This window comes from Monodon monoceros, unplaced genomic scaffold (assembly GCF_005190385.1).
Source record: "Monodon monoceros isolate NGI ecotype Baffin Bay Population unplaced genomic scaffold, NGI_Narwhal_1 Super_Scaffold_5, whole genome shotgun sequence".
Classification (NCBI taxonomy): Eukaryota; Metazoa; Chordata; class Mammalia; order Artiodactyla; family Monodontidae; genus Monodon; species Monodon monoceros.
Genome location: NW_021703782.1, coordinates 4083094 through 4109627, shown reverse-complemented (window position 1 = coordinate 4109627; position 26534 = coordinate 4083094). Strand labels below are relative to the sequence as shown.

General features: G+C 38.3%; 1 pseudogene; it reads right to left on the bottom strand.

The window, feature by feature from the left end:
- Positions 1-15783: 15783 nt before the first annotated feature.
- LOC114883730 lies at positions 15784-18432 on the bottom strand (annotated as a pseudogene).
- Positions 18433-26534: the final 8102 nt, after the last annotated feature.

The window sequence follows — 26534 nt, the reverse complement described above, 5'->3', positions numbered from 1 at the left end:
AACTGATGATTTTCTACCTCCTCTGCTCAGACAGACATCCGTCGTTATTTTCATTACATGATGACATCTGTTTCCCTTTTATTCCTCAGGCAAAATATTTGGAGTAATTTTTAATTTTGTTCTTTCTCTTACACTCCACATCCAATCCACCACCAAGTCCTTTTGGCTCTATCATCAATGTGTGCCCAGAATCTTACAAACGATCAGCATTCTATTTCTCATACCCAGGTCCAAGCCACCATTGTCTCCAGGGTTTACTGCAATAACCTCTTAACTGATTCCTCAGTGACTACTCTTTACCCTCTGTCCTTTCTCAGCATGGTTGCCAACACGACCCAGTAAAACGTAAGTCAGACTATGTCCTCCATTCCTCTGCTGAAAACCAGCTGGTGGTTCCTTATAACCCTCAGTAGAAGCAGAAGTCTTTAAAGCAGACAAGACTCCACAGAATCTGCCACCACATCCCTCTCCTGCCCCTCCGCCATGACTCAACTGATTACCTGTTCCAGACACGTCAGGCACGCTCTCATGACAGGCATTTTGCTCCAGTGACTCTCCTTGACTTGAATGCTTTCCTCAGGACCTGCATGTCTTAGCCCCTCATCTCACTCGAAACCCATCCTCACCATTGTCTCATCTTCTCAATGGGTACCCTGACAATGCTACTTAATACTGCAACTTTTCCTTCTCCAATTCCTCCCAAACTTATTTAACTTTTTCTAAGTTTTTTTCACAGCTCCTATCACCTACTTATAAAACATCTATACACCTACTTATAAAACAATTCACGCAGTACACTTTATTATTTATTATTTTTTTTTGCGGTACGCGGGCCTCTCACTGCTGTGGCCTCTCCCGTTGCAGAGCACAGGCTCCGGACGCGCAGGCTCAGCGGCCATGGCTCACGGGCCCAGCCGCTCCACGGCATGTGGGATCTTCCCGGACCAGGGCACGAACCCGTGTCCCCTGCATCGGCAGGTGGACTCTCAACCACTGCGCCACCAGGGAAGCCCCTGTACACTTACTATTTATCACGTGTCCTATGACACCGATTCCAACCTGCATTAGGGTCAGGAATCTTTGTTTCATTCATTGATGAATCCCAAAAGCCAGGAAGAGTGCCTAACGCCATCGTGGGTTCTTAATAAGTATTTGTTGAATGTATAAGAAAAAAACCGAATGAATAAATAATTGAATATAATTGCTCTGTTATTCTCTTTCACTTATTTATTCAACAAATATTTATTAAGGAGCCACTATAAACTGGACATGATATTACAACCTGGAGATACCACAATAAACCATTTATATTTATCTGCACTTATGGAGGCTGTTTTCTAATGGGACAAACAGATATTAATCAAATGATTACATATATCAAATCAATGCAAAGTTGCAATGTATTATTTTTTAAGTAGAGGTATACGGCGCTCTAAAAATATAGGGAATGGTTGTCAAGACAGCCTATATAGATACTTTTAGTCCAGGTTAGGAACTGTGGTCTTTATTCCAAAGCCAAGGGGAGGTATTGAAAGGCTGTAAGCAGAAGAGTGTCCTGATGAGCTACGTATTTACAGGCACCATCTGAGGCCACTGTGTACGTAAGAGAGGCGCCTGGGAGACAAGTAAGGAGCTGGACTAGCCTAGGTGATACCAGTGGAGCATGAGAGGAGTAGAGAGTTCAAGAGGCGTTCAGGAGCCAAAACAAACCAGAGTCTGAAAGACGGAACCCTGTCCCTGAAAGAGGAGGTATCACGTGTCATTCCTGGTCAAGTGATTTTTCTTAAGAATTTCTATTCTTTACCTCTTGGGTTGTTAAACTACTTTAAGTCTCCACCTTGTTTCGAATAGATATTTTGTGGAAGCTTAAGAATATGGACAAAAACTATTAACAGTTAAAAAGTTAAAGCCTATAATAAGGCACGTCTCCAAATCCAAATACCTCAAACAGATGTAAGTTGGGTGATGCAAGCAGCATTCGTAGGATGAGTTGCTCGGGAAATAATAATTAAGCACAGCTCTAGGTGGAATATAATAACCAAAGAAGAGTTTAAGGTAAACCGATGTTTTGGTTTTTTTTAACAACTTTATTGGAGTATACTTGCTTCACAATGGTGTGAAACCAATGTTGATTAGATACATGTATACACAAAGAGACAAAGAAAGAGAAAAACACTTGTCAATGTTTCACACAATTTCATTTCTTGCCTAATGCAGGTTTAGAATTCAAGGGAAAAATTGGTAGTTCCTACATCATCTGTCAATATTTTGCATATTCAAAATTAATTTAGAAACATTCAAAAATAAATTTTCTCAACTTTAGGGAAAATTAAATACTGATAACTGTTTAGATATGGAATTTTGAAGTAGAGGTATTTATATATGTATCACATTTATAAGTTGTATTTATATTTCTTGTCATATAATTATAATCTGTTCACAGTTACTCTTTGACCCACCAGTGAGTGATTTTATGTATCATGCATACTGTATGATTCATTAAGGACTTTTCCCAGTATCACTTTGACTATAACTGTCAAACTTACAAAATGTTTTGTAGAGTACCCAAAGGATGCTTGGCCAATAAAAGATAACTGAAGTAAAGGAAATAAAAGAGCTCAGGAGGAATGCCAGATGATTCTTGTAGGGCAGAATGTGGGCAGTGAATGCTCCAGAGACCTAGGAGTTCTCTCTGTAGGAAATCAGCTACAACCCAGAAATACCCACTGGTTGAAAGCACAAAGTAGCAGCAGCTTAACCTCAACAGAAGTTCACTTCTCCCACGTGGATCCTTCACAGCAGTCAGGACTAGAGTGTTAGTCTTGATTCTCTAGAGAAACAGAACATTCACAGCCCACAGGAATCAGTTACCATTCCTCACAAACTCAAGTTTTAGTTTTGTTGTTGTTCTATCCACGCCTTCAAGCGACTGGATAAGGCCCATCCACAATAGGGAAGGCAATCTGCTTTATTCAGGTTACTGTTTTAAATGTTAAACTCATCCCAAAATACCTTTACAGAAACACCCAGAATAATGTTTGACCAAATACCTGAACACCCTATGGCTCAGTCAAGTTGACACATACAATTAAACCTCACAGCCCATAAGGCAGCCCTGCTCCACACAGGCTTCAGTGAACATGCTCCTGCACATCTGACCTCTCTGTCGTCTGTAGGGTAAGGTTCTTATTCTGGAGCCTGAAGCTGGGGCTGGATCTGCAGACATTACACCCACATTTTGGTCAAGATGATGCAAAAGGAAGGAGGCATAACAGGCGGAGGATCTGTACCCGTTCTTTCAGGAAAGGCTTTAGAAGCCGCGACAAAGCTTCACCACTCACACGTCTGTGGGAAACAGTGAAATGCTGATTCTCGTCTGCAAGCTTCTCCCATCCCCACATTGCGGGCATTACCATTATTGCTCATTCAGTCACCAAATGTTTATGAAACGTACGATGTGCTAGAAACAGATTTAAGGAATAAATATTCCGCAGTAAACTAGAGACCAAAGAAAACCAAAATCAGACAAACAGGCCCACACCCCCTTGAGTTTGCGTTTTTAATGGAGGGAGGCAAAGAATATTCAGAAATCTAGAAGGAAAAGGCGGTCATTCCAAAATACTGCCATTTGCAGTGACATGGATGGACCTAGAGATTGTCATACCGAGTGAAAGAGAAAGACAAATATCATATGATACCACTTGTATGTGGAATCTAAATAAATGGTACAAATGAACTTATTTACAAAAATACAAATAGAGTCTCAGATGTAGAAAACAAACTTATGGTTACCAAAGGGGGAAGGGGGGGGGAGGGATTAACTGGGAAGGTGGGATTGACATATACACACTACTATATATAGAATAGATAACTAATAAGAACCTGCTGTATAGCACAGGGAACTCTACTCAATACTCCGTAATGACCTATACGGGAAAATCTCAAAAAAGAGTGGACATATGTGTATGTATAACTGCTTCCCTTTGCCGTACAGCAGAAGCTAACACAACACTGTAAATCAACTAGACTCCAATAAAAATGAATAAAAAATGAGTTCATACTTGTGATGATTACAGAGGGTTCCAGAGCTGCCAGGTTAGGCGTTATGTCGAAAGTGGCATTTGAATAAAATCTGAAGGAAATGCGTAAGAGAACTATTTAGATTTTCTTGGGGGAAAAGAGAAAAAGCAAAGGCAAGGGCAAGGGCCAGCGCTCCAAGTCAGGAGAAGGCCTAGCATCTTCTGTAATACTCAAAGGCCAGAGCAGTTAGGAAGGAGAACAGCAGGAAACAAGCTAACGCCTGGCCTGTGGGGAACCACGGCTTTGCTCCGGGTGAGACCGGAAGCAACCGGAGAACTTAGAGAAGAGGGTTGACATTAGGTGACTCACTTAACGGGAATACTCTGGCTGCTGTACTGAGAACAGACGAGAAGCAAGCAAAGGTAGAAACAAGGAAAATGCGGGTCCACTCTCCTACTCACCTCGTGTCCAATATAATTGGGTTTTATTTACATACTAAACAGTCCCATGTCTGCCCAAGAGAGATGACTGAGAGCATCACCTAGTTACTGCCTTCAACAAACGGCCCAGGAAACCTGGTTATGCACAGCTCCTCAAGCCCCAGGAGCTATACAGGTTATCAGCACACGATACATTCAACAAACAACGGTGGCACACGAACAGGATGACCCGTTCAGAGCTGGCGGGAATGGAAAACACACAGCACTCTTTTGCCCTTACAATTATCACTTTTCCCCTAATACATGGAATTTCCCCCCTCTGTCAGTAAATTTTTCATCTAGTAATTTACAGCCTCCCCAATTCTGCTCTCTCAGAAGAACTCATTTTTTCAGCATCCCCTGTGGTCTCAGTCCTTCCCTCACCCCTCAAGCCCTCACCTCAAAGAGCTATTTCTTGGGGATCACACGGCTTCCTACGCCTTCTTACTGCTACTGCAGTTTGGATGGCCTAGAGCTGCTTTTGGGATAGAAACATTACAGGTGCTGGCAGGCCAGACCCCTGAAAATCTCTTATGTTTTACTAATTTTTGCACCTCTTCACTACCATGGGCAAGTAATATAGCCAACTTTCTTGTCTGGATAATGTTTTCATTGTGAAGACTCTCTTCTTGCAACTACTGGTCCCTGTGCTCTTGCTCTCACTGTCTCCCCTCCCTGCCACTCTTAGTATTTAAAGCAGGGTCCCCACTCTCGGTCGGCAGCTCTGCTGCAAAGGCCTTTCTATAGCACGATATTGCACTTACCTTACACTACGTCAACTGCTTGGAAGGTACTGCTGATGAATGCTTGCTAGTCTCCAAATCCCTGTGATTCCCATTTCCTGACCCAGGGAATCCAGATGCAGCTACAGGTGGGAATTGCTTACCACAAAAAAGGGCACTGCAAGATATTCTCCATTCTGAACTGAGACACCGGAGCTCCCTTCTGGCTTTAGGCCCAGTGAGAATACTGGCAGTTAGACTTGGAATCTCCAGGTAAACCTGGAGAAAAAAACCTAAAGACAATAGCTGATGGGGTCTCCCAGCAAAATGGAGTAACCTTTTCATACTACATCAAAACCCACCGGCCAAGCAGCATCCCCTATGTGCATGACATGTTCAACCCGTTGTAGTATCCCCTCTTAAATGTGAAGGAAGAAGCAAGTATCATTGGGTATTTAAAGAAATTGCAATGATAAAAGATAAAGACCAAATCAAGCAAAATAAGCAAGAAACACAATCCACAGTAAGTTTGCCAGATAAAATGCACAAGGCCTAGTGACATTCAAATTTCAAATAAATGACAAATACCTCTTGAGTACAAGGATGTTGCTTCCAATATTTGGGACATACTTCTAAAAACAAAATATTTGTTGGAATTCAAACTTGACTGGACATTCTGTATTTTTATTTACTAAATCTAGCAACCTTCATCCATGGAGGATAAGAAAACATCACGAAAACGATAATCAGTATGTTAGAGATATAGAAAAGATGCAGCAACCAGAGAGAGAAGTCAAGTGGGAGTGTGACCTCTCAGGAGACAGCAAAATCTCCATCACGTATTTGAGGTTTTCTAAGTGAATCCAAAAAGGAGGGGATATATGTATATGTACAGCTGATTCACTTTGCTATACAGCAGCAACTAATACAACACTGTAAGTCAACTATGCTTCAATAAAAATTTAAACAAATAAATAAATTTTTTAAAATGTCCACAGTAGCAGGGGATGGGAAGACGTTTCCATACTCCCCACGCTCCCTTATTACTATTATGTTGTCGCATTAATATAACATTTGGATTCCAAAAATCCCAAGTAATATCCTTCAATTTAGGTGGGTCTGAAATCAAACATATAAAAATTGTATTGCCTGGTGGGGCTAGCAGTGGTTCATAAACAGTAATATGCAGAAAGATAACCTGGATTTCTTACTAAAATACTAATAACAGTGTCCCACACCCATATATTCTGATTGCATATATGTGGATTGGGCCCTAAGAATGTGCAGTTTAGCAAACAATGCAGGCAAAACTTTGGTCACATTTTGGGGAACACTGTCTTAGCACTTGCTAAATCTGCTGTATCGTCATACACATATATATTTATAAGACTTATGAATAGAAGTTGAAGGAACCTCGTGCTTTTTTTCCAGGTAACATTTAGTCTTTATTAATAATCAGGAAGGAAAGCACTAAAACCGTCTGAAGCTTTCCTCTTTGCTTGTAGACAAGAACGAACCCCATGGAGAGAGTGATGTAACATTTTTCTAGGAAAGCAAACTTTCATACAGAACGGAAAACACAGTCTCACAGAGTCCAGGGTTGGGACCTGGCAAGTGAGCAGCTCTTCTGAGTGATGCAGTGGCTATGAGTCTGCATCCTCTAGATATGTGCCTGGTGCAGCTGGAAACCAGGAGATGCTGATTTTATATCGAGAGGTTCTGATTCTCAACTCCCTGGAGCATAAATATCTTAGAACTGTAGAGTGTGAGTAGGAAGTGAAGGGAGAATGTCCTGAAAGTGTACCCACCGTTAGAAAGAAACATCCTGCAGAGCGGTGGGGAGGCTGGACAGTTGAACTCACAGCCCCTAATACGAATGGGTGCTTACAGTTCAGCTCTCTCTGGGTCTGTGTGCATCACCCACTGAATCCTCACGGCGACTCCAACAGTGGATATTACCATGACCTTCATTTATGGACGAGGAAGCCGAGACAGTGAAAGATGAAATAATGGATGAAATATTTACTAGTAAGTGAATTAGTTACACACATAATAAGGGGCTGCACCAGGCTTTTAGTCTAGGCTGATTGACTTACATTAGTAATATTAGGAAATTTTAAGCACTATTCAAAATATTATCTAGTAAAGAGTATCCCTAAGATAATATACATCTTTAGCTAATTCAGTTCCTAGTTACTGGCAATTTCAGTTTAAAGCCAATATATGACCAGATTTCACTTAAAAATTGTTTTCCATGTAGCATGGGGCTCTTGCTAGAACAGATTACGGCTTTTCTCCCCCTGGATCTGACCACAGGAAACATAAGATCTGCACTATTTCTCTCCACATTTGTCTCAGAGCTCACATCAAGATTTTTAGAAACTTCTTCAGTGATCAGTTTTTTTATCATCATGTTCTCGGTGGGTGAGTTTCTGATTTAGATTCGTCTCTTTTCCTGAAAGAAATAGAATTTAATCATATGTAAGTCTAATATACGAGACATGTCTTTTCATCATGCCTATAAATTTCCTCTCCTAGTATTTAAAATGCGATTAAAGTTCAACAAGTCCCCATAGTTAAACCAAAGGAGCATTGCAAGTGATGTATCCTAATTATTCTGGGATAGCAGGAAGGAGAGCCATACTTGAATAGCAAATGACAGCTTTCATAGCACCTCCCAAACCACTGGGCTACAGCTCATCCCCCTCTGGAGAGCTTTAAAGGAGAAGGGAAGAGCATTTGTAATAAAATAATCATAAGCTGGGTAAAGCAGAATTCACCTGCATGCACACCTGTGTGTCTGTGTAACACACAGTTCGTTCCACACATTCCTCTCCATTTTTCTAGCAGGTTCCATGAGGGAGAGGCTCTGCAGTTATTCTAATTGTACTCCTGCCAGGAGATCAACTGAGATAAAATAAAGAAGAGCACGTACATACCATCAAATCAAAGCACAGGTTAGCCAGCACAAAGAGAAAGGCCATCATGCTGCTGAAACGCACAGACCGGAGAAACAGGTTAAACGCACAGACTGGAGAAACACACAGACTGGAGAAACAGGTTAAACCCCACAAGATGACAAATAACACGGATGAAAGCAGACGTCTGTGCGTACTGAAATCCAAAACTCCCAGCATACAAATAAACAAGAGGAGAAAACTAAGAAGCAGAACACTAAAAAAGAAAATCTCAAGGATTTAGTCTACAGTAAGCTTGACATAGAGCAATTTGACATGGTTGCCAAAGTTAGCATGACAGCGGACATGATCTGATATTAAAAATCTTGAGTTTCAACTTCAGAGCATACCTTGTTAAATAATTACATGGTTAGAGCTCACTGGTCAGAGTAGGATCTAAATAAGTTTAGAGACAAGAGAAATTTTTCTATGGCCTTCAGGTTTAAGTGACAAAAGCTGTAGAATTACTAGTACTGAATAAGAAAATACCCTAGAATTTGGAAAATAAAGATATTGTCATGAAATTCAAGAGCTGAGTGAAATTATTTGTGTATTTATCTTCTTAGACATTATAGAAACTATGACTTTTTTTTTTTTTTTTTTGCGGTACGTGGGCCTCCCACCGCTGTGGCCTCTCCCGTTGTGGAGCACAGGCTCCGGACGCGCAGGCTCAGCGGCCATGGCTCACGGGCCCAGCTGCTCCGCGGCATGTGGGATCTTCCCAGACCGGGGCACGAACCTGTGTCCTGTGCATGGGCAGGCGGACTCTCAACCACTGCGCCACCAGGGAAGCCCAGAAACTATGATTTTATATTTATGAATTCATTATTATTCTTCTATGTATAGTACAAATTCTTGTTTTATCATATGATGTTTAAATTATTATACAATATTTGATTATAAAAAGAATACATGTTACAAAACATAAAATAAATAACCATGACTACATTACCATACTTAATTTCAATGTTAGAAATATGATTGAATATATGTGTTTATTGTCTCAAATTCTGTCTCTGTCCTGCTGCCAAGCAACTACAGATGGCTCCTAACTTATGATGGTTCAACTCAGGGTTTTTTGACTTTATGATGGAGTGAAAACAATAAGCATTCAGTAGAAACCATACTTTGAATTTAGAATTTTGCTCTTTTCCTGGGCTAGGGATCATGGCCTGCTACCCTCTTGTGATGGGGGCAGTGAGCACAGGTCTCCCATCAGCCAGCCAGGTGACTGCAAGGTGAACAATCGATACACGTAATACCATTCCATACCCAGACAACGATTCTGCTTTTCACTTTCAGTATTCAGCAAATTATATAAAATATTCAACACTTATAACAAAATAGGACTTGTGTTAGATGATCTTTCCCAGCTGTAGGCTAACATAAGTGCTCTGAGCACATTTAAGGCAGGCTGGGCTAAGATAGGCTACGTCCTAGTTTGTATGTTAAATGCATTTTTGACTTATGGTATTTTCAACCTACTATGGGTTTATTGGGACATAGCCTCATTGTAAGTCTTGGCAGATACACAGATTGAATTGTGGCTTCATGGTATGCATTCAACAATTTATCATATATTTTTATTTTTAAAATTGTGTTTCGGACTTTATAGAAGAAGTGTAATGTGCTAAGACTTGCTTTTGGGGGCTCATATTTATTTCTATAAGACTCATTCATGTCACTGAGTACGGCATTAGTTTGTTCAACATCATATCTGTAAAATAGTTTCTTTAATTTAATATACATAAATGGGCATTTGGGCTACTGATTCAGTCCGCTCCCTTATAAACATTGCTATTAATACCTCCTACCTGTCCCCTACTGCATTCTTTGTTTGTTTGTTTGTTTGCGATACGCGGGCCTCTCACTGTTGTGGCCTCTCCCATTGCGGAGCACAGGCTCCGGACGCGCAGGCTCAGCGGCCATGGCTCACGGGCCCAGCCGCTCCGCGGCATGTGGGATCTTCCCGGACCGGGGCACGAACCCGTGTCCCCTGCATTGGCAGGTGGACTCTCAACCACTGCGCCACCAGGGAAGCCCTCCCCTACTGCATTCTTGTGTAAGGAAGAAAAATCATCTTCCCTCCACTCTTCTGAGTTCTTGGCTGACACACTCTGTCATAAGAGACAGATTAACAAGAGGAAAACAAACACAAATGTATTAACACGTATACCTCACATATACATGGGAGATACACAGGGAAAAGTGTATCATTTACTCCCCAAGGTGGCTTAGAATTCATTCATACCATTTTAATAGGGAAAGGGGAGGGGGATGTCGACAACTTAGGGGAGAGGAAATGATTTTTAGGAAAGATGAATGAGCCCTTAGAAGGAGAGATGGGGGATCTGACAGTTTGTGACAAAGTTTGTCTGCGTGTGGAATTGATTTCTAGTCTCTCCTGTGATTAAGAGTCAATCTTCCCTGGTTGATGAAGCTCCTGGGGAGCGGATCTGTGGCCATGCAGTTCCTTTTGTTCCTTTTGTAGAATTTATGTTTGGACAGATAAAAAGAGTTCAGAGAAAGCCTCTCCCTCTACCGCCTTTTTACCAAGTGCCTACAGCTCAAAATAATCAATACAGCAAAACGGCATAATTTGGTGTGGAATGCCCTGAATGTCTATGTCATATTTGAAGTGGTGTATCTGCTCCCCTTCAGTTGCAAGATAATAGAAAATATTGCAGGATTACAGAGTATTGAATGCTAATCTATTCCAAAGTGGTTTTTACCATTGTACACTCAAAACAACAAATTATAAAATTTCTCCTCATTCCATATCCTATCCAAAACTGGCTATTGTCACACATCTTACTTGTGGCCAAAATAATGAGTGTAAAATTCTATCTTATTGTGATCTCACTTATATTTATTTCACTAATTACAAGTGAAGTTAAGAACATATTTTTATTTGTTTATTTAACATTTTTTCTATTTTAAACAACCAATCCTTTCTTAGGTCTGTTTTTACTTTGTTGTTTTTCCCTCTTCTTATTAATTCCCAGAAATTCTTTCTATGTATAGTATACTGTGTGTTGGTTCCAGATGTCACAAATATCTTCTTTAGGTTGATGGCTGTCAGGAACGTGAAGGGTCTGAGATTGTACCCTACCTACAGAGGCACATGTTAGCTCGGCAGCACCATGTCACAGGTACTGACGAAGACAAGAAAATTCTAAATAAGAGAGAAGAAACCATTACTCACAACACGGCAGCAAACGTCATGAGTATTACCATATTTTCACCCTTTCTCCTGCTCTCAATTCCATGAGAATGAAGAACTGCGTCAAGGCTGCCAGGACTCCCTCCTTGACCAAACTCTACTAGGCTCCCTCTTAGCCCTGTTCTCGACTAGCCTCAACCTAGGCTTATGAAGTCTTGAACAAAACATTAGCATGGTTGCTATCATCTCAAGGCCACATCCCTAGGGTGACCTTCCCACCTTTTAAAGTGCCTTCCTGAAAAAACTGAAGCTGCGAAAAGAATGTACTATTTGTTCCATACAACACCTGAAGACAGGGCCCTGGTCCCCCAGCCTCTGTGGAAGGGGAGGAGCCTAATTTCCATAAACGCCAGTTAGCAAACCCGGATGGGATTCACGGACCAACATTCCTGTCCTCCTTTTGTATTTTTCATTCACTCACTCTACCGCGCCCTTGCTCATGCCCCTTTAAAATACTGAGTCACCTCCGTACAGATAGAAATTGAATTCAGTTCATGCTGGACTCTTCCTTATAGCAGTAGTACAGCATGATGAAAATCCATCCTTCCAGCTTTATCTAGCATTCAGCTGTGTTTATCTCTGACAAGCACGTACATACCACATGCAAAGTAGACAGGATTCACAGCTAAGGGACTCAGGGCTAAGGGTCCTGCCTATGTTGACCAAAGAGCAAACACTGTACCAAGGAGCAAACATGCCTGTCCTCCTTCATGCCCTCCACACGCACCCAGGGAAGCAGGCAGTTGGTTACACGGCAGTTACACCAATCCCTTTGACCTACACAGTTTTCTATGTGATCAGCCATAGAGCTGGCTCAGATCAGGAGAGCTTTCAGTCTGTCACATGCAGCAAAAACACACAAGGATGCTCAGGACCTGTGGCAAACTGTTTCTTCAACTGACTTTTTCACAACATTTAAGGTGTTTTTTGATAAGTGAAGTTGTTCATTTTACTGATCAAATGTAAATGATGTAATATACGGTTAATACATTTAATAATAATTGCTATTACTATGTCATAAAGATTTCTTACTATACTGTATTGTTTATATATTTTTTTATTTTCTGAATATTATAATGTTTCGCTATCTTAAAAAAAATAACCTTTCTGGCTGGGAAAATACTGGCATTCATGGGCTGTCCAATTCTTTGAGACAGCAAAGGGCTCAGCGGGGAGCATGCCTTTGACACCAAACCAACTGATGAGAATCATCCCTCCTCTATCTGGTCCAATCGGTATCCATCATTTAATCACATCTGCAAAGTCCCTTTTGTTTTGCAAGGTACAAGTCAGGAGTTTTAGGAACTAGAACCTGGACATCTCTTTTGGGGGTGGGGTGGGACATTTCCTGTTTAACAATTACCTTAAATAATTGGGAAAATAACACCTACCGTACTTGTTTTCATAGTTTGTCACTGGGCTCAACTGAGATGATTTTGGGGAAAGCTTTATACCATCAGAAAAGGTATCATTTACTAGAGAGGAACACATTTTTACCACTCCCATTTCACGTATTTCTCTTTACTACACAAAATATTTTTCTCTTTATATTTGGATTATTATGTGAATTGATCTCAGTGCTGTGATTCATACACATAAAATGAACTAAAAAGGCATACTTTCTTCTAAATGACTAAAAATGTTGCATCTCATTCAAGGGATTAATCCATCAGCAATTATTTTCTAGTATATAGTGAAAACTAAAGATCTAACTTCAATATTCCTCTAAAAATAACAAATTATTGTAGGATCATTTCCCTAATGCCATGCAAAGGGAAGTCTGCAACATCTGAGTTTTCACATAAGTATGTCTGCTCCTGAGAATTTTTTTGCTGTTCTATCATTTCATTTGACTACCCCTTTAACTCAGTCTCAATTATCCTAGGTTTAAAATCAATTTTCCTATCTGGTAGAACAATTTCCCTAGTCCATACTCTTTGTATATAAGTATGAGAAAGATCTTGCCAAGGTTTAGCAAAATCTTGCTGGGATTTTAAATGGAATAGTACTGTGTCTGAATATCAATTAGGAAATGAATAAATAAATTCTATTTTCCCGAAAAGTTTTAATTCGTTACTGAGGTACTTTTTAATGAAATAAATATTGTATTTTCTATATGCTTCCTGTTAGTTTCTAAAATTTAGTTGACCCGTGTATATTGACCTTCAAGCAGATATTCTGTTAAATTTATCTATTATTTCTAATCATTTGTTGGTACACTATTTTGGATTCTCAATGAAGATAGTCACATCTTCCACAATATTCACAGCTTTGTTTTCTTTATCACTCTTATAATATTTATTTTCTTTTTTCATTGGAAATACTAGCTGAGGTCAGAAAGCAAGGAAAGTGCACATTTTAATTTTGTTCTTTATTTAGAGTGAATTCTTCTAAAATTTCACTGTTGAGAATTATAATTTCTGAAAGAATTATGTAGATACACATTATCAGCATAAGTACCAGCACTGAACTGATTTCAAAAATAAATGTTGAAATTTGTCAATACTTTTCCTACACTTACTGAGATGCTCATATGTCTTTCTACTTTAATGTGTAAATGTGGTAAAGTACCACATTTTGTTAAAAACTGTCCCAATATTTGTAGGTTAACTCCATTTCATAATATATTGGATTTTTGCACGTGGTTTGTGTTTGCTAACATTTTGTTTAAGATTTCTTTTTAAATCTATATCCATAAATGCAATCATTCAGAAAATTTTTCTTTTCCTGCATGTGTCTAATTTTGTTAAAGCAGTTGTGCAGACCTCATAAAAATATTTGGGAGGTGTTCTGGGTTTTTTTTGTTTTCTATGAGAGAGAAACTTAAATATACAAAGAATGACCAGTTTCCTCATATTTTGAAAAGAATTTACATACTTTAACAATTTACTTCCTTTAGGAAAATGTTTAAAATTGATTCATTTTTAAACTGGTTACAATATTAGTTAAGCATTCTTTCTTGAATTTATTTTAATTAACTCTATTTTCCTAGAAAGTTGTCCATCTCATCTAAGCTACAAATACATTGCCATGAAGATTTTAATAGCATTCTCATACATTTTTAAATGTTTGCTACAATTGTAGCAATATATTGCATTAAATAAATTGCACTAAAAATAAACACATTGTACTAAGATTATTACATTAGGTGTGCGTTCTCATTTTTGTTTCTTAACTCCCTTCAAAAATATTTTTTTATTTGATTAGTCATATAAAAGAATTAACATTTGGCTTTGTTGATATTGTCTATTATAACTTAGTGTACTGTATCATTAATTTCTTCTTCAATATAATATTTTCCTTATTATTTTACTGACATCTTAATTCAAATGATAAGGTCACTATTTTTAAGTATCATTTTATTAGAAAAATTTATGATAATTTCCCTCTAAGAATTTTTGTCACTGTATATCACATTCATTGATATGCATATATCTTATATTCTAATTATTTTATAAATTATCACCATGAATTATTTTTGGACTGAGGTTTTTAGCAGTGTGCTTTTAAATTTTCAAGCACAGAGATTTTTGTTGTTTCCTGTCTTTTACTGGCTGTTAAAATTTACTTGTCTTATCATAAGAGGACGAGTTTTATACATTCTTAATTTTGATAGTTATCAAAAATTGCTTTTTATTTTAGAAAATGGCCAGTTGTTTGCAAATGTTCAATGTGTGTTCAAGTAATTCACAAGCTATTATTTTCATAGTTTAATATTTTCAATAAATGGAAGTCATTATTTGTGTTGTTCAAAATTTTTTATCTTCACTAAATTCTTGCCTGCAAAACAAATAATTAAGAGAGATATGGTACAGTTACATACTGTAATGGTGAATTTTTCAGTTTTTTCTATTGTTGTGAAAATTTATGTAGTTTTAGACTATTTTATTATTTGCTTACTTAGTTAATTGAATGTTTTGTCCAGTAACAAACTCAACTTTTTTTTTCCTTCTTGTGTCTTTTCCATCCTTTTATTTTCAAGCTTTCTATAATCTTATGATTTTAGTGTGTATCTTATAAATAGCATGCTACTAGATTTTCATATATAATCTGATACCCTAGTCTTTTACTTGGCACAATTAGTTTAAATTCACTGTGGTAATAAAAATATTCAGATTTTTTTCAAACATCACTTGTTGCTTTTGGGTTTTCTATACACGCATACCTCATACCTATTTCGGGTTTGGTTACAGGCCACTGCAATAAAGCAAATATTGCAATAAGGCAAATCCCACAAATTTTTTGTTTTCCCATTGCATATAAAAGGTATGCTTATAGTATCCTGATGTCTGTTAAGTATGCAATAGCATTATGTCTTAAAAAACAATTCATATACCTTAATTTAGAAAACACTTTTTTTGCTAAAAATGCTAACCATCATCTTAGCCTTTAGAGAGTTATAATCTTTTTGCTGGTGGAGGGTCCTGCCTCGATGGTGGCTGCTGGCTGACCAGGGTGGTGGTTGCTGAAGGCTGGGGTGACTGTGGAAATTTCTTAAAACAAGACATCAGTGGAGTCTGCCACATCGATTGACTCTTCCTTTTATGAACACTTTTTCTGTTGCATGCAATGCTGTTTGACAGCATTTTATCCATAGTAGAACTTCTTTCAGAATTGGACTCAGTCCTCTCAAACCCTGCTGCTGCTTTATCCACTAAGTTTAGATAATATTCTAAATCCTTTGTTGTCCTTTCAACCATCCTCATAGCATCTTCACCCAGAGTAGATTCCATCGCAAGGAAGCACCTTCTCTGCTCTTACAGAAGAGGCAACTTCTCATCCAGAGATGGCAGCAATTCACTCACCTCTTCAGGATCCACTTCTTTTTTTTTTTACATCTTTATTGGAGTATAATTGCTTTACAATGGTGTGTGAGTTTCTGCTTTATAACAAAGTGAATCAGCTATACATATACATATATCCCCATATCTCTTCCCTCTTGCATCTCCCTCCCTCCCACTCTCCCTATCCCAACCCTCTAGGTGGTCACAAAGCACCAAGCTGATCTCCCTGTGCTATGCAGCTGCTTCCCACTAGCTATCTGTTTTACATTTGGTAGTGTATATATGCCCACGGCACTCTCTCACTTCGTCCCAGCTTACCCTTCCCCCTCCCCATGTCCTCAAGTCCATTCATTCTCTAGTAGGTCTGCATGTTTATTCCCGTCCTGCACCTAGGTTCTTCATGACCATTTTTTTTTTAGATTCCATATATATGTGTTAGGGTAAGGTATTTGTTTTTCTCTTTCTGGCTTACTTCCCTCTGTATGACAGACTCTAGGTCCCTCCACCTCACTACAAATAACTCAATTTCGTTTCTTTTTATGGCTGACTAATATTCCATTGTATATATGTGCCACATCTCCTTTATCCATTCAACTGTCAATGGACACTTAGGTCAGGCTCCACTTCTTATTCTAGTTCTCCTGCTGTTTCCACCACATCTGCAGTTACTTCCTCCACTGAAGTCTTGAACACCTCAAAGTCGTCCATTAGGGTTAGAATCAACTTCTTCCAAATTCTTGTTAATGTTGATATTTTGACTTCTTCCCATGAATCTTCTTATTGGTATCTAGAATAGTGAATCCTTTCCAGAAAGTTTACAGTTGACTTTTCCCAGATCCATCAGAGGAATCACTATCTATGGCAGCTATAGTCTTACTAAACGCGTTTCTTAAATAATAAAACTTGAAAATTGAAATTCCTCCTTGATCCATGGGTTGCAGAATTGATGCTGTGTTGGCAGGCATGAAAGCAACATGAATCTCACTGTCCAACTCCATCAGAGCTTTTGAATGACGAGGTGTGTTGTCAATCTGCAGTAATATTTTGAAGGGAATCTTTTTTTTTTTTCTGAGCAGTAGGTCTTAACAGTAGGCTTAGAATATTCAGTCAACCATGCTGTAAACAGATGTGCTACTATTCAGTCTTTGCCATTCCATTGATAAAGCACAGGAAAAGTAGATTGAGCATAATTCTTAAGGGTCCTAGGATTTTCAGATGGTCAATGAGCATTGGCTTCAACTTGAAGTCACCAGCTACATTAGCCCCTAACAAGAGAGTCAACCTGTCCTTTGAAGCTTTGAAGCCAGGCATTGACTTCTCCTCTTCAGCTATAAAAGTCCTAGATGGCATCTTCTTCCAATAGAAGGCTGTTTTGTCTACACTGAAAATCTGTTGTTCAGTGTAGCCACCTTCATTAATTATCTTAGTTAGATCTTTGGGATAACTTGCTACAGCTCCTGCATCAACACTTACTGTCTCACCTTGCACTTATGTTATGAAGATGGCTTCTTTCCTTAAACCTCATGAACCAACCTCAGCTACCTTCAGACTTTTCTTCTGCAGCTTCCTCACCTCTCTCAGCCTTCAGAGAATTGAAGAGTTGTGGCCCTGCTCTGGATTAGGCTTTGGATTAAGGGAATGTTGTGGCTGGTTTGGTCTTCTACTGAGACCACTAAAATTTTCTTCACATCAGCAATGAGGCTGTTTCACTTTCCTATAATTTGTGTGTTCACTGGAGTAGCACATTTTTTAAAAATTGAAGTATAGTTGATTTACAATGTTGTATTAGTTTCAAGCATACAGCAAAGTGATTCAGTTATATATAATTCTTTTTCATATTATTTTTCATTATGGTTTATCACAGGATATTGAATATAGTTCCCTATGCTATACAATAGGTTCTTGTTGGTTATCTGTTTTATATATAGTAGTGTGTATATGTTAATCCTTAACTCCTCATTTACCCCTCCCCCACCCCCTTTCCCCTTTGGTAACCATAAGTTTGTTTTCTATGTCTATGAGTCTGTTTCTGCTTTGTAAATAAGTTCATTTGTATCATATTTTAGATTCAAATTGTAATTTCCTTCAAGAAATTTTCCTCTGCGTTCAGAACTTGGCTAACTGTTTGGTGAAAGAGTCGTGGCTCTCAGCCTATCTTGGCTTTCACATAAGCTTAATCATTTCTAGCTTTCGATTTAAAATGAGATATATGTGACTTTTCCTTTCACTTGAACACTTAGAGACCATTGTGGGGTTATTAACTCTCCTAGTTTAAATAGTTTTGTGTACAATAGGGAGGCCTGAGGACAGGGAGAGGGACAGGAGAATGGTCGATTGGAGGGGCAGTCAGAACACACACACGCTGAAGATTAAATTCCTGACCTTATAGGGGCAAGGTTCATGGTGTCCCCAAAACAATTACAACAGTAACATCCAAGATCACAAATCAAAGATCACCAAAATCATATAACAATAATGGAAAAGTCTGAAATATTGCAAGAATTGTTAACACAGAGACACAAAGTGAACAAATGCTGTTGGAAAAACGGCGCCAAAAGACTTGCAAGACTCAGGGTTGCCACAAACATTCAGTTTGTAAAAAATGGAGTATCCACAAAGCACAATAAAGTGAAGTGCAATAAAAAGAGTATACCTGTATTTTTCTCCTTATATGTCTCTTTTGAATGATAGTAGCTATGTTACATAATCTTTTTCTATTATTTATTGGTTATCTTAGACATTTTATCATGAGCATTTAATTTATAAAAGCTGACAAGCAGCATATCAGTCCATTTCCTGAATGACATATAGAAAATAAAATTATTTAATTATTATCAACCTATGTGTAATTTTGTCCTATTATGAAGTTCTCTTTATTTCCCAAATTATAAACTAATAATAATTGTACAAAATGTTTGATTTGGTTAATGTAAGTCAAGAAGGGATTCTTTTTTTGCGGTACGTGGGCCTCTCACTGTCATGGCCTCTCCCCATTGCGTAGCACAGGCTCCGGACGCGCAGGCTCAGCAGCCATGGCTCACGGGCCCAGCCGCTCCGCGGCATGTGGTATCTTCCTGGACCAGGGCACGAACCCGTGTCCCCTGCATCGGCAGGTGGACTCTCAACCACTGTGCCACCAGGGAAGCCCCAAGAAGGGATTCTTGCTCACAAATTTTTAAAATATATTTGAAAAATATTTTTAGCTTTTGGAGTTTTAATATACATGTGTAATAGGGAAGAATACATCTGACTCCATATTAGATCTCTTTTACTTTAACCTTTGTATTCTATTGCTTTCGCTACAAGTTAAGATTGTTGCCTATAGCTTGAAATATACAGGATAGCCCATTCTCAAGTATCTGGCCTTTAAAGGTGTAACACTTCTCCGTTCATATAGAGATAAAAAGTTGCAGAACAGAGAATAACATTTGTCTTATTGGAGGTTTATGTGAACATCATGACCAGACTTATGTGGACAGCTGCAAGAACAAAGGATCTGACACCAAGAAGTTTGCAAAAACAAGCTACACACCCCTTCCCTTTTAATATAAAAGAAGACTGAATTCTAACTCAGGGAAGATGGTTCTCTGGGAAGCTAGTCCACCATCTTCGCTGTCTGCTGGCTTTCTGAAAAAGTTGCTATTCTTTGCCCCAACAACTCAATTTATTGGCCTGTCATGCAGCAAGCAGTACAAGCTTGAACCTGTTAACACACACAAGGAAATACACTCTTTTTAAGTATACAATTCAAATGCTATTGATAAGTATATAAAGTTGGATAACAGTTACCACACAGCCATGATTAGTAAATCCACATACCCCACCCATCTGGAAATGACTAATCTAACAGTTATGACTTTTCTTGAGTTTCATAAATAGAATCATAAAGTATATATATTCATCCATCTGTCTTGTTTGTGTCACGAACAAATTGCTTTTGCATTTCATCCATGCTATTTTCTGTAGCAGCATTTTTCTTTGTTTTTTCATTAAAAGCATTCAATTGTATATATTTTCACCACATTTTTTACCTGTTCACAAGTTGATAGACATTTTCATTTTGGGAGGAATATGAATGGACTGATATTAAAAAACAATGTATTTGTGTGTTTATGTTTCAATTAATCTTGGGTAAATATCAAAAAGAGGAACTGTTGAGTCATGTGGTGACATTTACCTGTACATTTACCTATGGAATGCACTGTGAAGCTGGTGTCTAAATTGGACACACCATTTATTTTCATCCCCAGCAGCAACATAGGAGAGTATGTGTTGCTTGCTACAGCCATGATTTTTAATGTGAGCCACTCTAATGGGTGTATAGTGACATTTAATTGTCATTGTAATTTGCATTTAATTTGTAATTTAATTTACATTGTATTTAATGACTAAGGATGTTGAGCATAGCCATTCATTTACCTACTTTAGTGAAGTATTTGTTCAAATCTTTTACCCATTAGTATTGAGTCATTTGTCTTACTACTGAGTTGGAAGTATACATCGTATATTCTGGATATAAATCCTTTATCAGATACACATTTTGCTAATATTTTCTCTGAGACTATAGTTTACTTTTCATTTTCTTAACTCTCTTTTGAGGAGCAGTACTCATTAATTTTGATTAGATTTCCTTATCACTGTTTTTCTTTTATAGTTTGTGATTTCATGACCTAAAAAATACTGTAAGAAAGATTTTTCTTATAAATTTTCTTCGCAAAGTTTTATAGTTTTAGGGCTTACATTTAGGTCTATAATCAGCTCAACCATCTTGAACCATAGGATTAAACCCCTGTGTTTGGTTTAAGAAACACATTCAATGTCTGAATGTGTATTCAAGCAAAAGCCAGGACAAATTTGAAAAGTGTGTAGATGAATGTACCTTAAGCAGAGAAATATGTTTCCTAAATCCCAAGTGTCTTGTATTTTGAGAATTTACTTATGTGACTCCACATGTACTATATTAATAATTTTCCATGGTTGATACATCTAGTTAATAAGATTTTAAAAATTCTACATAGCATAGATTTTCCAATGTGAGAAGATTTATTGACTTCCAAGTATTATAGCTCCATAAAAATTTAGAAACATACCCAAATAAATTTTTTCTATCACTGGTGAAAGCAAAAGTAGTTGAGACATAGCAGTTGAGAGGGAGATTCAATGTATTAAGATTGTATATCCACAGCAAACTGATTTTGAAGAAAAGACTATACAGAAAGGCACAATGCTGACTCCACACTCTCAGTAAGAATCAGTTTCTTTAATTTCTCAAATGGTAAAAAAAATTTATGCAGAATCATTAAAAGCACACAAACTATAAAACAAAAATCAGATTTCCTCTTCTTCCTCCTTTCCATCAAATTATCATTATATTTATCTCATTTTTCACTCCAAGCTGCTAAGAACATACTGTGTCACTCACAGATTACACATCCTCAGTGAAACCACTTACTTCTAAACCCATCAATCTGGTTAGTCATTTTACAGCAGGACGAAAGCCAGACTGGAAAACCAATGGCTGTTTTTTTAAATTAATCTCACGTTGGAAATTAACACAGTTTCCCACTCTGTTGATCTGGAAATTGTATTTCTTTTGTTCCCATTCTGACCTCAACAGATATTTTAACAATATTTTGGCAGATTTTTTTTTGAAACACAAAATAGTAATACGTACTGGGAACAGGCTTATGAACAAAACTTGGTCCCTACAATTCAGAAAGTGATAATTTAGTAAGAGAGCGAGAAATGTAAACACAACATAATAAGAGGGTTAGTAAATGCTTGCAGGGATGAAGTGATAGTTGATGAGAGGCTGCCCTAGACCCCTCTCCATGCTGCATGGATTGGAGAAGCCTCAAGAGGTGAAAATCAACAAATGTGGAAAATAATGAACATGGAAAATAAAGTACACTTTGAAGCAGAGATTTATTCCCAGATATTTGATTTGGACAAATGAGTAGATGATAATGATAGTAACATTAAAAATTGCTAATGCAAATGAACTTTTTCACAAAGCAGAAACAGAGTCACAGATGTAGAAAACAAACTTACGGTTACCTAGGGGGATGGGGGAAGGAGGGATAAATTGGGAGACTGGGTTTGACACATACACATTACTATATATAAAATAGATAACTAATAAGAACCTACTATATAGCACAGGGAAGTCTACTCAATACTCTGTAAAGACCTACATGGGAAAATAATCTAAAAAAGAGCAGATATATGTATATGTATAACTGATTCACTTTGCTGTACACCTGAAACTAACACAACATTGTAAATCAACTATAGTCCAATAAAAGTTAATTTAAAAAATTGCTAAAGCAGAAGCAGATACACCTAAATATTAATTTTATAATAAATTATTATAGTATTAAAAGCCAGAACATTTAATTTTTAAGAATATAATGTTTCATCAAAGTTTGGAGTGCTTTTACATCCTTAGATTTTAAATTATTTTTATACAACTATCTCAATTTATTTTTAACCTTTCTAATTCATAACTTAACTATTCTAGTGATTTAAGTGGTAATCCAACATCATTTTAACTCATAAAATGCTATATCTTGCAAGATTTTTTATTTAATATGAATTTACTTTCAATTTTTATATGACCACTACCTCTATTAATTAAAGAATAATTACAAGAGTAAATACACAGGGATATTTTAGAGGGAATAATTTCATGTGTCATTTGCATTAGTGAATATTATTTTTTAATTAGGAGGATTCCATTTCTTTGGCTACCTTACTGTGGCAGCAACTCAAAGTACACACAGATAATTAGTGCCTTATGGTTGAAGGAAAGGCCACATTGGCTCTGAAACAATGCAGTCTAGTTTGGGGGAAATACCATTAAGTCTTCTTCATGTGAAAAGAATCCTACATTGCTATTTTCTACTGAAGAGGGCCTTGCTTGGGAGACAGATGAAAAACTCATCCTCAAAAAGGACATGACCTTAAAGATACACATTGGAAAAGAAAAGATCTAAAATGAACAAAATCATATCAATCCTAGTGAAAATTACTATTCATAGTACTAATAAGATGCAAGTTATATGGAAGAAATATCAATAACAGGGTGGGGTGAGCATAGGGTACACTGAATATAATCAGCTCTAACATAACAGGTGCAGAATAAAGACTCTGAAAGTTCATAATGGACGTGAACATATAAATTATTCGAAAGGAGTTTCTGCACCAGATGCCAAAGAGTTTAAAAGTGATCAAGAGTGAATTAACAGCGTTTAAAACTAATCTGCCGCTCACCTAGACCGTTGACCTACGAATCCAAGCCTTGCAATTCATCAGGAAATACATTTGCATAAAAAGCCCTAATTATAGAATACAGAGAATTCACTTTTTTAGTAGGACAGACTAGATTCTAAATACACTAGATGGAACGAGGTCTGTAGATTTGGTAAGTTAAACACTTCAACTGTTGTGAAGTGTTACTTAAAATTAAATTTTAACATGTCACATTTATCGAACATATTATGAGGGGCTATTCTTAATCCCTGTCTGAATTCTCGTGTCCAATGCTGTATTAAAAATTAAGAGAAGTTTATTTTAAATAACACAATTGGAAAAGTGACCACAACCGTGTGTGCATCAGATTCTTAACTTCTCTAAGTAAATATCGCAGACTTGTACCTTTAGAAACTATATTTCCACATGTTTTCTCATTTTGGATTTAATTACCGAATTCATCAAAGGATGATCTAGGGTGCCTTCCAGGCCAAAAAATTTAGAAAATGTTGTCAGTCAAAACTTCAAAGGGATGTCTTGGGCTTGTTTGTACACACTGATGTTATTACTTGTTAAGCAAAATGTATCCTTAGGTCATTCAAACCTATTTTAAGATCCCTCCAAAGAGAGGATGTACTTTTCATAGCAGCTTCACCCCAAATATCAGCACATTTCATGTTCTCTACGCACCTGCCCACATTTCATCCTTCACCTTTGTTAAGTGAAAAGTAACTTGACCTGAAGCAGTCAGAGTCACCAGGCTGTGTATGCACCGCAGTTCCAACTACTGGGACGTGTCAGAAGTCTAGCCCAGTGGGAGCGGGTACCAGGAGAAGGATTATCACAGAGCCCCCTGGTCAGACAGCACCCGGGGCCCCACTCCTCTGCTCCGTCTGTGGTTAGGGGGCTCATTCAAGAGCTGCTGGGGCATTCTCACTTGAAGTCTTCATGAGAAAAGCGTTTTCCATTCTGTTTCCCAGAATATGCTTCACCTCCTCCCTCTGCCAAGATCCCTTCTTGACACCCCCCGCCCCCCTGACTAGGCCTTGAAGAGTTAGGACTTGTTTTCTCTGCAAAGTAAGTCATTCCTTTACTTCTTATCTCCATATCCCAACTCTGGCCCATATCTCAGCTTTCAGAGAGTGAATGCCCACGTTTTACTCTGTGAGCGATATTTTCATTTTTAACTGAAGCAACTTGCTTCACTGAGTCATTGTTGCTACTTAAACTGGGAAATAGCAAAAGAGCAGGGGGTTAGGGCAATACACACATAATCCACAGAAGTAATTAAGTGTATAACCATAAGTATTAAATTGGAGAGGTCCTTGGCAAAGAGTGGAATCAAAACTCTACAGCGTGCCATGGTGAGTATCTTTTTTAATTTTAATTTTATTTAAAAAATTGTTTTCATTGGAGTATAACTGCTTTACAATGTTGTGGTAGTTTCTGCTGTACAACGAAGTGAATCAGCTGTATGTATACACATATCCCCTCCCTCCTGGGCCTCCCTCCCACCCCACCCCCCATCCCCCCATCTAGGTCATCACAGAGCACCGAGCTGAGCTCCCTGTGCTACACTGCAGGCTCCCACTAGATCTATTTTACACATGGTAGTGTACATATGTCAATCCTAATCTCCCAATTCACCCCATCCCCCTTTCCCCTGCTGTGTCCACCCGTCCGTTCTCTACACCTGCGTCTCTATTCCTGCCCTGCATATAGGTTCATCTGTACCATTTTTCTAGTCTCCACATATATGTGTTAATACACAATATTTGTTTTTCTCTTTCTGGCTTACTTCACTCTGTATAACGGACTCTAGGCCCATCCACATCTTTAAAAATGACCCAATTTCATTCCTTTTGATGGCTGAGTAATATTCCATTGTATAACTGTGCCACATCTTCTTTATCCATTCGTCTGTCGATGGACACTTAGGTTGCTTCCATGTCCTGGCTATTGTACATAGTGATGCAATGAACACTGTGGTACATGACTTTTTGAATTACGGTTTTCTCAGGGTATATGGCCAGGAGTGGGATTGCTGGATCATATGGTAGTTCTATTTTTAGGGTTTTTTTTGTGTGTGTGGTACACGGGCCTCTCACTGTTGTGGCCTCTCCCGTTGCAGAGCACAGGCTCCGGACGCAGAGGCTCAGCGGCCATGGCTCACGGGCCCAGCCTCTCCGTGGCATGTGGGATCTTCCCGGACCGGGGCACGAACCCATGTCCCCTGCATCGGCAGGCGGACTCTCAACCACTGCGCCACCAGGGAAGCCCCTATTTTTAGTTTTTTAAGGAACCTCCATACTGTTCTCCATAGTGGCTGTATCAATTTGCATTCCCACCAACAGTGCAAGTGAGTTCCCTTTTCTCCACACCCTCTCCAGCCTTTATTGTTAGTAGAATCTTGATATTTACTCTTCTTCCATGGAATCCCCAGTTCTCTTTGTACCTGTGATATATTCTGAGCAGTTGCAAAGGCTCCTGGTGGCTCATTCCACCCTCCTTCTAGTGCCCTAGAAGCACTGCATGCATACTCCTGCATGCTGCTTTCTAAGACCAAAGCTGCTTTATCTCTGAGGCTGTCTTTGGTTCTTATCAAAGTCAAGTTTCCTCTCGTGAAAAGGGAGGTAAACGTTGCAAGAAGAACAGGTGTTATCTTGAATCTCAAAGCAGAAACACAGTGTATAAAGCAGGCTAAAGGCAATGCAGAATCACAAGTGTAGGTTTGGGGTAATGTGCTGACAGAGATGCTGTTACACAAGTCCTTGAAATTTTGCATCCTCATAATTGGTGTCTGGAGTTCAGTGAGAGGAGGGGTTGCAATCACAGCTGAAACAGCTGACGACTTGTCTACCTCAGCACCCACCATCACTCTGGGATCCTGAACCCACTGACAGACATCAGTGTGCATAAAGCCATAAAAATGCCCTTACACAATCATATGCCCTTTGCTCTTGAAGTGCATCCTTCTGTTTTCATTGATTAAACCTCTTCCCTTCTGGGAAAGAAATTCAGAATTATTATCCTCATTCTCAGGTATTGTTAGAGAAAAACCATCCACAAACCTTTGTGTAAAAGAGAAGTAAACTACC